Source organism: Plectropomus leopardus, chromosome 24 (genome assembly GCF_026936395.1).
Source record: "Plectropomus leopardus strain MGB_pleo_1.0 chromosome 24, ASM2693639v1, whole genome shotgun sequence".
NCBI lineage: Eukaryota > Metazoa > Chordata > Actinopteri > Perciformes > Serranidae > Plectropomus > Plectropomus leopardus.
In genome coordinates this window covers 6,938,761-6,951,353 of record NC_142199.1, presented here as the reverse complement: position 1 = coordinate 6,951,353, position 12,593 = coordinate 6,938,761, and the positions used below count along the sequence as shown (strand labels likewise).

Below are 12,593 nucleotides of genomic sequence, written 5' to 3'. Positions count from 1 at the left end.
TACCCATTTTCGTACCCATTTTGTGCCACTTTCTGATTGTTTTGCCCCGTTATGCAGTTGTTTTGTGTCTCCTTGAGGCCATATTGTGTCTTTCATGGCTGTTTTGTAGTGATTTGTGTCTTTTTTGTGTCATTTTGCCCTCAGTTGTAGGGCAATTTTTTTTTTTTCTCTCAGGACATTTTTCAGGACTTTTTGGTTATTGTATTTCCTTTTTTAGCTTGTTTGTGTCTCTGTGGTCATTTTCTATCTCCCTGTGCTCATTTTTTGTAGTGATTTTATGTCTCTGAGATGGTTTTATGTCTCTCTTTCATCATTTAGTGTCTTTTTGGTCATTTTAACAACCAAACCACTGTTTGTCCCTTTTGTACCTAAACCTAACCACACTTTAAACACAGAAGTGTCACACTACAAAGACAAAAATAAGTTAAGGCAGGTCTGGAGAGCTTTGCATATCTAAACTTACATCTAGCTACGATTTGATTTAAGAAATCTTTCAAGTTTTGCATGGAGACACACAAAACTGACTGCCTCCGGAGCCAAGCAATAACAGTTTTCAATCTAAAATCAAAATGATATTTAAAACACATTCCAACAGAGAGCACTGTTATGCAAATTTGAAGAAGACACAAAACAAAGCAAGACAAATTGACTAATAGTCATTCATGCTCATAAAACAGGCCATGAAGCAGCTTTTCAAAAGGCATTTCTGATCAGACGATTGGACACTGAATTAAAATTCAACTTTTAAAATATCATAAATGTCAAACTCAGCTCAACAAGTGCCGCACTGCCGCACTGGATCACTTTTATCGGGGGGACATATTTCCACAACAAAGGCAATGTGGGTCAGCTAACTGCTGGAACAGCATGAGGTAATATTTAAGTTGCATTGCTTACATGCATACACACGTACACGCACACGCACACACACACACACACACACACACACACACACACACACACACACACACACACACACACACACACACACAGTGTCTCCTCAACTAAAGGATGAGTTGAAGCTTGTTTCTGGCTGGTCCTGAGATGATCTGCATGCTGCAAAATGTTAAAAAGCGATACTGGATCTGATAATTAAAAGCACCATCCTGCATGTTTGAACCCATCTCACTGTTAATCACATGTGCGTTGCATCATGATTATTTTAGGCATTTTCATTTGTGTGTGTGTTAAAACATCCAGACAGCCGCTTTTTTTTTTTTTTTGAGTAAAAATCAACTTGCAGTGACTTGAAACCCTCTTGTGAAATCCATTTGTGAATATTATGTCTGCTGTACATAATGCCATAATGATTACATGTACATGCAGATTTACACAGCAAACCCTATGGTGGGAAAATGTTATATAGCTTTAAAATCAACAACTTCATGAACAGATCTGGGTCAGCATGTCACTTATATTTCATCAAAATAAAGCTTTAAAGCAAAGAATAAATTCATAATAATAGATGTATTCTTTGTTACAGCACTTGATTTTTTTGGGAGTATCTTTACTTTATTTAAGTTTTTATATTTCTGTCAACTTTCACTTTTACTCCACTACAATTCAAAAATAAAATGTGTACTTTTACTACACTACATTTCCCCTACATTTTACTTACTACAAAGACAGAATTAATAGGGAAGGAGGTTATAGACAGATGAATAAAGGAATGGGAGGGAAATAAATACTGGATTTTGTTCTTTAAGGCTTTTACATTGTAAAAACCTTATTTTTCTTCAAGTGTAATATATGCTCCATTTTTAAGGTGATGTATGCTAAGAAGAAAAAAACGGAATGAATCCTAAAAATTCTGACCGCTTGCTTTTTAATTACCAACATTTAACTTTCATATGTTTAGTGTTTTGTGCAGCTAACTGAACCCAGGTTTATTATTCAATGTAACAATGTGCTAAACCTGTGGATGGCGCCACTCTACCACAGAAGAAACAACACCACCAGCTCTCTGCTCTGTACTTCTCCTGTTTAATCCCCCAACAGTGTCTTTGACCTCCAAAAAATGTCTGTTCAAATAACTGAAGTGACAGCAATACAATGCATACTGTTACAGCAGAACAGCCCTATAATACAGTAGATTTTTTTGTTTTTGAATGTAGGATTGATTTGAAATTGTGACCAGATTTAATGTCACTTCTTCCTCTAAAATGTTTCTTTTGTTCTCCCACTTCCCTTCAAACTTTAAACTTCTCTTCACAAAGACTAAGAAAGAGCAGCGGGAATCTTTTCTTCACCCATCAAATATTAATAGACCATTTTTGTGGTGAAATACTGACTTGAAATTTCAAGAACCCACACTGTCAATCAAATATACACAAACGGGTATCCCTACTGAGGGAAAACCAAAACATCAGATAAAAGTCGGTTTTTGCAGACTATATTTAATCTCATCTCTCAGCGTCCCCGCGAGTCTACGACACTTCTGCGTTCAGCTGATTGACAGACTGAGACAAACAGCCCAACACGACTTTTTGGCTTTAAAACATGTAGAAGAGATGAGTTTGCAGAGTGTAAAGGAATCTGCCAGGGTGTGAGGAGAAATGTATTTCACTTTGCCAACCAGTGCTAGATTACCAACCTCCAACTGGTTTGAATTTGTTTGTCAGCCCAGTTGCCAAAAGAAAATGTTGACATTGTAAATTTCTACAAACCACAGACACATTTGTACATTTCAAAACCGAAAAGCGATGTTTCAGGCCAGGATTGTGCTACTAAAAGCTGATATTTTAAGCCAGAACATGATCTTTTTCTAACCATAACCAAGTGTTGTTGTTTTTTTGTGCCTAAACATGTTGAGGATGGGAATCAAGACTCAGATCAAGCTCAGAAGCATTTCAGACAATTTGGAACAAGTTCCCAACTGATCATTTCCTTTTAACAATGCCATCATGATTTTTGGACAGTTGCACATTGCAAAACAATGATGTCCAGCTCATGCAAATGATGGAAACTTGAAACAAGAAGGAGGCATGAAAAGAGGAAGAAGTGGCTTCATTTCACAAAGAAAGATGACAACAGTGCTGCTTGTAATGTGCTCAAACACCTCTCTACCTTGCAACTATAGCTTAAATTCCAAGAATATCATGTATTTGACACTCTATGAGTGTCACTGCTTCCAAACTCAGCAGCACGTCTGTTACAAGCGCAAATATTATTCTATAACATTTATGCCATGCTGCGTCACATGCATGCTTTTTATTTAGTCCCTTTCTCCACTGTGTTCAGACTCAGTGATAAGAAAATAGTTGCTTTGAAAACTGGTGTAGGTCTTTGTTTCCACAGAGAAAACTGATCAGGAATCGATAAAGACTTGGACTGATAAACAGAACCAATAATGGCACTGGTATCAATAAAATCTTATCATTTCCCTACATGCTTACATGGTACATTTTCCTTAATATTAAAACGTTAAATCATGTTAACATAAAGTAACTGACACACAGCAAACATGATATATGTACAATGCACAGAGAGGACAAATGGGGGGGTCAGTACGGGTGCCTCTATGTCAGATTTAAAAAAAGGGATTTCAGAGACGAAGGAGAAGGAGGAGGGCGTTACTCTTCTAACACAAACTGAGCTGAGAGTTGCTGGCGATGGCAGATGGTGGAAGGAAGGAAAGGCAGATGGAAAAATCACTTCCAACATGTTTATCATCATCAAGAAGCGTGTATACTGAAGTGTCTGTGTGCGTGTGTGTGTGTGTGTGTGTGTGTGTGTGTGTGTGTGTGTGTGCATGTGTGTGTGTGAGAGAGGAGATGATTCCTCCGGGGTTAATGAAAAATGTGATTGAATTTTGAGAAACACCAGCACTAAAAGTCACACTGGTGTGAGGGAGAGGCTATACATTATGTTGATTATGTACCTCATTTATGTTTTTTTTTCTCAGTATAAATAAAGATTTCAGTGTTTTTCACCTATGAAAAAGTCTGACTTGAAGCAGAACACAAGATGTGAGTCCTAAACTGCTGAAATTTAAATGCATATGTACAGTCTGATGTCGCCAGGGCAATTAATGTATGTTTACAGCCGCTGGTGATATGTGTGTGTGTGTGTGTGTGTGTGTGTGTGTGTGTGTGTGTGTGAGTGTGTGTGTGTGTGTGTGTGTGTGAGTGCAAAGAGGCGGCTGAGAAACTTGAGAAACACACATGACTTTGTGACCTCTGCAAACACACCGCTGACAGCACGAAGCACAGCATCTGAGGACTTCAGTCTGCAGCTGAAGTGAATGAAACAGCCAAGAAGCTTTGATTGCTACAGAAAGTTCTTTTTGTCAAAATTTTGCTCATTTCGGAAGTCATAACTAAACTTACACTTACACTTCCTGCAGATATCATAGGTGCGAATAACCTCCATAAATCCGCTAAGAAATAACAGCAAAGAGCCCCTTCTTCTACAGTAACAGTAGAATTTTCTTGAGATACATCTAATTTTAAGTTTTCTTCAGTATAAAAATAATTCAGTGATCGTTGTTCATACATTAATGGGTACACTGCAAACAGGAACTGCTGATAGTTGATTCAGCATAGTTTTAATGGTGCTATTTTAAAGAAAATGGGCAGATATTCAATTAAATATTCATGCCAGCTGGGTATTTTTTGGTTCTTGTTTGAATTAAATGTTTACTTTGTTTACTTTATTTATAACTGAGACCTTAAAAATGGTTGCTGCTGGAATATTGTAACATAAATTATGCCACAGAAATACAACAGAGAGGGAAAAGTGTGCTGACCAACCCTGGTCACCCCTACTTCCTGTTTATATCCACCAAAAGCTCCCAATTTACAGAGCACAATCACTTAGGTAAGTCGAAAAATAATAGACAAACTAAATCCATTAATATCAACTCTTTCTCATGGTGCACTCTGGGTACTACTGCCCTGCTCTTTTGTTGGGGGTAAACCTCTAAGAACATACCCAAAATGCTCCAAATGACGACTCTTGTGTAACCAGCTGTTAGCGTTTAGGTCTTATCAACAAAGTGGAAAGAACAGTCTTCAAATTAAGGGTCTTACTGGGACACTAGTAATCTCCAGCTGTCTGCTCTCAGACAGAAACACTCGGAGGTTATCACGTTTATGGTCGTAGCAACCATGATTCAGAGTAAATATTTAGCTGGAGGTCCTCCAGCTAAATATTACAGCTGTGAATAAAAATGGTAGAGGAGTTAAGCTAAAGGGATAGTTCAGATTTTTTCAAGTGGGGTTACATGAGGTACCTAGTCAATATGTTTCCTATGAGATGTCAACCAAAACTCCCCTAGTTTGGAAATGCAGTTTGAAATCCAACATGGATGCTAAACTATGTACTGCTGTGATTGGGGGTCAGCAACAAAACACATTTTAGCCTCCTAAAAAATCTGTAAGAGATTAAGTGTGCCATGATGTGAAAGTATTTTCTTTCCTCTTTTTAAAAAAATATATTTAAAATAGCAAAGATACAGCGATGATGCATAAATAGAAAGGTAGAGATTGAGCACGGGTTAATAATATATGAAAAACTGAAACAGCGAGATTAACTGTAGCTCTGAATGAGAGCATGTGACTAATTTTTGTAGGGAAGCAGCTGTGTGGAGATAGTTTGGGCAAAAAGTCTTGGAGTCATTAATGTTATTTGTGGTAGTAATAATACTACAAACTAACCCCCCCGCCCCCAAAAAAAGACTACACACACACACACGCACACACACACACATACACACACACACACACACACACACACACACACACACACACACACACACACACACACACACACACACATAAATATATAAATATGGTTTTCGTAGACGTTACTTTTGGTTCCAAAGTTACTAAACTGTAAGCTTTCAATGGAAACACAGTTTAAGAAATACATTGCCAATAGATACCTCATACAACCCCACTTCAAAAAAATCTGATGTATTTCTCCATGTAATCAGTTATGGTAACACAGCAGAGATCTGGGAGCATAACTCACCACAAGAAGACGATCTAAACCCATTTATTTGGAGGAACTGTCAGTTAGCAAACTTCTTAGCTTGGAAACCTGTTTTTCCCTTTTAATTAACTTCAAATTTAATAAAATGATCCTGAGAATAAGACTGATTAGAGGTAGAATAAAATAAAAAGCTGTATTTTGGCATTACTTTCACTTTGGAATGTGTTGAATGAACCCAGATTAAATGCGAAACTAATGTCTTCCACTCTCAAATTATTTTTAATTTCTGTGGGATTAGTTTTGTCTAGACTTTGGTCCAATGTAAAGTCAAAGAGAAAGAAAAGAAAATACTGACGGAGAGAGAAGCTTTAATCCCACCTCTCTCTTTCTCTCTTAAATTCTGCCTCTCTTTCATTCCTTGATTGCTCCTTCCTTTCCTCTCTCTCTTTCTCTCAGTTTTTTAAATAAGGGCGTCTTATTGTCTGGAGGGACATCTGATCCTCTCTCTCTCTCTCACACACACACACACACACACACACACACAGAGACACACACACACACTCCTAAACATGCTGACACCAAATGCTAGCTCAGCTTTTTTAACAGAGAGAGGGAACTTGACAGACGAATGAGGAAGAATAAAACCCGTCCTCTCTCTTTCTTTGTTTTTCTCTTTGAAGTAACAACCGATGCAGTGAACCAGCGCTCTCAGCTCTTATGTAACTCATGAGTGTGTGAGTGTGTGTGTGTGTGTGTGTGTGTCTCTGTGTGCCTACTGTATTTGACTTGATAACATTCTTCTTGAACAACATTAAGATTCATTAAAAGCAAATTACAAAAAAAATTGAAAGAGAAAGTAAAAGCTTCCAGCTTTGGTCATATTGGCTTATTTAAAGACGATATGCTGAACTCTGACTTGCAAACAAATTTGCACCCCAAGCTGCAAATGTAAGCAATACAAATTACAGGGTTTCCAACTAAAAAATTTGCCCGCTGGGGCTGACTCAAGCAGAATTTGACAATCCACATCCTCCACAGTGTATTACATCAATACAGACTGTCCTTGCCACTAAAAGACCAATGTTTACAATACGATGTATTCATTTGGCTGATGTTCTTGTCAAAAAGCAACTTTCAAAAACTACATTACTATGGAAGCCCATTTCTACCAGTGTGATGAAAATAATTATAATGAGAAACTTTCTCAAAATAAGAACTCAGTATCTTAGAATAATGACTTAGTATCTAAATGTTATTAGAAACTCTCAAAATTAGTTAGTTTCTTAAAATAATGACTATATCTCAAAGTACATTAACAACTTGTTTAAAATAATGACTTATTAAATAATGAGAAACTTTCACATATTCAATAATAACTCATATCTCAAAATATTGTGAAACTTTCTGCAAATAATGAAACTCCCAAAATAATTAGTAATGTCTTTGGATAATGAGAACCTTGGCTACTCATGATTTAGTGTCTAAAAATAATGAAAGACTTTCACAAAATAATGAGAATCTTTCTCAAAAATAACAATGTAGTATCTCAAAAAAGAGAACCCTCCTCAAAGAAATGAGTTAGTATCTGAAAATACTAAAACAATCACAAAACAATGAGTGATAGCTCACAATAATGCTTATCTTTCTCAAAAAATTGACTTAGTATATCAAAATAATGAGAAACTTTCACAAAACAATGAGTTATATCTAAAAAAATAATGACAAATTTCCTCAAAATAATGAGTATGTGAAAAGAATAACTAAGTATCTCAAAACTGATAAACTTTTACAATATAATGAGTCTCATCTCAAAATAATGATGAACTTTCTCAAAATAACTTTCTATCTTAAAACAATGAAAAACTTCCTCAAAATGTGTTATATCTCAAAATAATCACGAATCTTAACATAATAAAAAACATCCTTATATTGATACACTATTCAGTATTGTTTCTTGTTATTCCGAGATGTTTTGATAAAGTGTGTCATTATTAGAAAATACTAACTCATTATTTTGAGACAAAAGGAAACTTTCTCATGATAATGACATAAAGGAAATCTTTTTTTAAAACATTTTGGCGAAAATGGGCTTCCATACGTTATACCTTTATACAAACAATGCTCCCAGAGAAACAGCTACGAGCATGCTACTTTCAACATTATCATTTTTTTCTGTATGAATAAGACTTAAGTAAGTACGAGCATCAAGTGTCAAAATCCCGACTTCTTTTATTTGTGCGTGGCAACTACTGTGTGGTTAAGGTTTGGGAAATCTGCAGTGATGATAAATAAACTATGGTTAGGGTTAGACATGATTTAAATAAAGATTATGTTTAATAAATAATGCACTGGAGACTGTGGTTCACATCCAGTTTTTAACCAACAGTCAACACCAATCTCTCTAATCACGATCTTTCCCCAAACTTCAAGCTACAAATAGGTGGTTTTGTGGGCTTCATACACACTGTGGCAACTGAATTATAAATGAAAACTTTTCTGAGAAAATAAAATAAAAAGCCAATTCCTGTTCTAAATCAATAACAGCTCTACCCTGCAGGGCTCATCCTCCTGTGCCATCACTGAAAACAAATTCTGTTTTAGTGAGAGGTTTTTTTATGAGCCAATATCTCAAATATATGGCTGCTAATTTCACCCAGGAGGACAATTAATAGAGAGAACAGAACATTACAATAAAAATACTTAATGAATTATTTTCTACCTGAGAGATATTGATGCCATAATTGAATGTTTCAAAAGAAATAAGAAAAGGAATTTTGATATTAAAATTACATATTTATATCATAAAATGGCAATTTCATAGAAATAAAAAAAGGGAAATTGAAAATCAAATACGAATAGGAAACAGATAAGGTACAATCTGCACAAATAACAACAATACATTACTTTGGCTGCCCTCAAGTGGCCAGAAAACAAAAAAAAACCAAACATTGAAAAGCAGCTTTAAAGGTGCAGTGTATAGGGGAATATATTGGCAGACATAGAATATATAGTCTAATAAGTATATTTTCTTTAGTGTATAATCACCTCGAAATAAGACTTGTGTTTTTGTTACATTACAAGCAAAACATTAGATAGTGCTGCTCACGTTTTCGAGCTGAGCAGCATTAGAAAAATATTGATTTTTAATTTGAAACAGCTTTATTAAGTGTTTTTACCTGTTTAAATCACTGTACTCCTTTGTTTTGAAGATAATCTAACATATTCAATTTTATTCTATTTTAGTATTTAATTACTAAATTAATTTTATTTCTGTCATCTGTTTAACTGATGTGTTTTTTCTTTTACTGGTTTATTGATTTATCTATTATTTTATCGTTTTTTTGTTTGTTCTTTCTTGTGTTGTCTTTTATTCGCCTTTACTTTTAGTATCATTTATTTTAATCTTGTTTATTTTATTTTTTTATTAGTTCTGAATGCCTTTATATCTTTTATGGGTTTATTCTTCAGCTTAATTATTATGCAGTGAGGTTTCATTCCTAGTTTAAATGGATAAGATTCATTTTTTTTGGTCAGTTGCTGGCTTTGTTTTGTGCCTGCAACTTCTACTCCGCACTTTGTGCAGCACAGCATAAAATCCAAGAAATGTCGTCAAACTCTAGAAATGTCGTCAAACTCTAGAAATGTCATCAAATCCTAGAAATGCCTGAAAATCCTCAAGACTCCTTAAAATCCTATAGGATTCCGAAAATCCTTGAAATGTCCTAAAAATGTCCTCATATCTGAGACAGCTAAAAATCACTGTGCATTATATATTCCATGCATGGCTATTTGGCAAAAGTAAACTCGTCAGTAGCTGATTTTTTAAGTACTGAAGCTCCCAGCAGCCTCCCACTGTGTGTGTGTGTGTGTGTGTGTGTGTGTGTGTGTGTGTGTGTGTGTGTGTGTGTGTGTGTGTGTGTGTGTGTGTGTGTGTAGAGGGTTAATCCAGTGAGTCCTGCTTCAGACAGTCATTTGGACCCTCTGAGTGATGAAGACCAGTCAGCTGCTGTATACAGATCGCCTGACCTCCGTCACCCTGAATGTGTGTGGACTCAAATAACCTCCTGGCTTCAGTGGATGGTATGAGCAGTTGGATTTATGCACTAATGGTCTCTGACACAAAGATAAAGTTGAATTTAAACATCAAACATGATGAACTCTTGTTCCTGCCGCAAACTTGAGTTATTATTCATGAACAGAATCAATACTTCCGCAGCTTTCACCTACAGTCAAGCTTCTTCTCAGTAATACACATATTGACTTTGCTATAAATAAGAACGTCGCTAATGTGGAACATTTTAACATCAGTGCATCATTCAACAGGATTAGAGACATAAGCGGAAACACTGAAACACACTGTAAGCTGCAGCGACTTTAAACAAAGGAAACAGTGAAAACTTTGACTACATCTGCCGGACTGGAAATAAGTAAATATTTTACTTTACTAACACTAATGCTTACAACTAACCACAAGATTTTAAAAAGACTTAACTTACGCCCTCTTATGTCTGAGTTTTTATTCACACAGTATAAGATTTTGCAACGACTGGGGATCTTGCAGGGTCACTAATTAGACAACAACTAGTTTCTTTTTGGGATTATTTCCCATCCTGGTCCTGGTGGAAAAACTGAACCCCAACTCCCTTTAAAAAACATGAAACTGTAACAGTTCCTTATGTGTCTGCAAAAAATTTTATTCTAGATACAACAGATTTAAGGCGTCAAATGTCTACAGTATTCTTGTCAATTCGGCAACAAAATAATCCATAAATATAAATTGAGTTTATGTACAAGTTTTAAATTTTGGATTTTGTCACCTCCCCTCGCTACCACACTCTGCTGGTTAGCTGCACTATTTTAGTGGGAAGAGACTATGGGAATAAGAGGTTTCATAATTAAGATTTCTCACTAAATTAAGCTCTGGTTGGTGGATCAGATCACGCTGAATTAAGCACAACTCCAACAGTTTCCACAGAACAGAAGAACCAAGACTTCCCAATATTTTTTGTCTCTCCCTGGAGTCCCCTCCATACCGTCTAACTGGTTTGCTGCTTCCTGTTTAGTGCTGGAGAAAGCGCATTTACTGGTTGTCGATGTTCATGCCATTAAACTTCAGTACTTGCATACGCCAAGACCAAATACTTCAAATCATATTAAACATGTTAGCTTTTGTATGAACGTCAAGATGAGAAAAGACCCACCTAAGACAGCTTGGATTGACGTTTGTGACCAATTTACAACAATAACGATCACAATAGTGCACATCTCTTACAAAACTCTCATGGTTTTATTTTAAAACTAAAAATATGCTTGAAATCCCCTGAAAAATTGTTCGGTGTAAGGCTGGCATGAATAAGAATTACCCTAGTTCCCCTACCAATGCAAAGCTGGCAGCTGCCCTATAGGCCCCAGACCTTCAGGGGCCCAAAAGACTCCAGGTTATCTGTGCAGCAACTTGATTCATTGTAAATCTGTGACTAAAGCACCATATAAACTGAAATAGTAAGGAGGTGCAGATGGCTTCTGCATTTCTACCCTGAGGCTCCATCATGTAGAGGAGCTGTGTGTCAACTCATTTAAATACTTAAAACTGCAGTAAAAAGTCAGATATTCATATATTTTCTATTACACAGAAGATGTACGTGCAATATAAATGCTGAGAAAATATCAAAATGCTCAATCCACAGAGAAAAGCACATAATCAGAAAATGTGCCCTTAAACAAGCCGTCAGGACATCCAAGATTTTGTGATGCCACAACCTGAGCTGTTGCCTAGCAATGCAAATCCAGTGAAACTGTCTATAAGGTAGAAACTGTCGCTACAGTCCTATTGCAGTCATTCCTTAGCTGCATTAAGAAGTGCTGACACACCGAGAGCGCAGATGTGGAACATACGAAAAAACTGACCAATCAGAGCAGACTGGGCTTTTTTGGGAGTCAGGATTAATGAGGCTGTACATGGCGCTACAGGTAACGTTTTAGACGGAGTTAATACAGATTAATTCAGGCAGACAGTATGAGAAAAAGTGCGTTTTAAAGATTAAAGCATGTAAACACGTTCTAGCTGATAATACGTTGGACTTACATAACAATCTGGATTGTTGTATTTCTACTTTTCTTCATTCTCTAAATTACGTGAAACACCGCTGCCTACAGACGATAATGAGGAGCAGATATATCACAACGTCTTTGAACATGGAAGTTTTTCTTGGGAAACCTTTAAGTGCACCCCCAAGGGGAAGTACCATTTAGTGATTCATACAACTGAGACACATAAAACTAGCATTCTGTGTCTGAATGATTCAGAGCGATGCTGCGGCTGATAATAAACGCTGAGGTCTCGCAGCATCACTGGGGGCAAACTCATGTTTACAGCATGTCCTGTGGTCATTCAGACAACTGGTAAAATTGGAATAAAACTCCATCTGCCAACAATCTAATGCTGGTTATAGTGTGCAGTTATTGCCTCCGGCTTTTGCTGTAAATACACAGCTGGTTAAACAAGGGTTGGAGAAAATGAGTGCATATTTTGAAACAACAGCGGCTTGTATTCTAAACCATAAAAAAGAACTGGATGCATTTATCACGGCATCTTACTGTGAGGGAGACATTTAACACTCACCTTTGTGATCTTTGCCTGCAGCAGCGAAAAGGCTCCC

The 12,593-nt window shown here is 36.4% G+C and overlaps 1 protein-coding gene across 1 annotated transcript in view; it reads right to left on the bottom strand.

The window, feature by feature from the left end:
- LOC121964197 (sodium/myo-inositol cotransporter-like) overlaps window positions 1-12,593 on the bottom strand; it is a 26,532-nt gene extending 13,939 nt beyond the window's left edge. Inside the window, exon 1 of the mRNA XM_088074359.1 lies at window positions 12,557-12,593. The gene's annotated coding sequence lies outside the window, so the exon portion shown is untranslated. The remainder of the gene's footprint in view (window positions 1-12,556) is intronic.